Raw genomic sequence first — 896 nt, forward strand, 5'->3', positions numbered from 1 at the left:
TTAGCTGCAAGGGAGAAAATAAAACCTAAAGCAGTAGCTAGACAATGGAGATAATGCTTGACTCCTCGACTGGATGATTAAAAGTAACCTCATTTCTGCAGGACAGGTGATATTATGTGGCTCCAGATGGGATACCCCGGATAGTATACTCATCACCTGGGCAGCTAACCATGAGGAAACATCAAAAAGACATCCAATAAGGAATATGCTAGTCAAACAAAAGCAGTGTGTCACGCTCACCTTGGCAGAAGATACACTAAAATTGAGACGACACAGAGAAGATTGGCATACCTCTTGCATGAAGATGACCCACAATGCGAAAATAAAAAAAAAAATTTAGTGGTGGGAGTGGGTACAGTGGGATCAACATCATAAAAGCTGAATTAAAGAAGGCTAAAGAGATATGACAACAAAACACAATACCTGACCCAAGACCTGTGCTGGAGGCAGAGCAGGGCCTAAAGGACATTAATAGGTCAATTAATGAAACTGACATATGGAAGGTAAGTTAGATAAAGCACTTTGCCAACTATTATGATTATCCCTCTTCTTAGGAAATACTGAAATATTTCAGTGTGAAGGGACATGAGGCATGTAACATACCATTCAGAAAAAAAATCATATTATATAACAATATACACTGTAATGTATTTGGAGGAGAGGAGGAACAGACAAACAATAAAGCAAGTGGCATAAAGCAATGACAAGATAAGTGATCCTGGTACTTTCTTTATTTTTGTGAACTTTTTATAAGTTTTAAATGATCACAAATAAAAAGTTAAAAAATACAGTTGAAGCTATTCTGCTTTTCATAAATCCTTAGAGTCGGATGCTAAGGACAAAGGCCGGCCAGGGTAAGGGCCATAGGAGGCCACCTCCCTTTGGCACCACTCAGC

At 38.8% G+C, this 896-nt stretch overlaps 1 non-coding gene across 1 annotated transcript; it reads left to right on the forward strand.

The window, feature by feature from the left end:
• Positions 1–235: 235 nt before the first annotated feature.
• On the forward strand, positions 236–339 carry LOC143407690 (U6 spliceosomal RNA). The gene has a single exon (XR_013092431.2). It is a non-coding gene; the product is annotated as a U6 spliceosomal RNA (small nuclear RNA).
• Positions 340–896: the final 557 nt, after the last annotated feature.

Source organism: Callospermophilus lateralis, chromosome 9, assembly GCF_048772815.1.
Source record: "Callospermophilus lateralis isolate mCalLat2 chromosome 9, mCalLat2.hap1, whole genome shotgun sequence".
Classification (NCBI taxonomy): Eukaryota; Metazoa; Chordata; class Mammalia; order Rodentia; family Sciuridae; genus Callospermophilus; species Callospermophilus lateralis.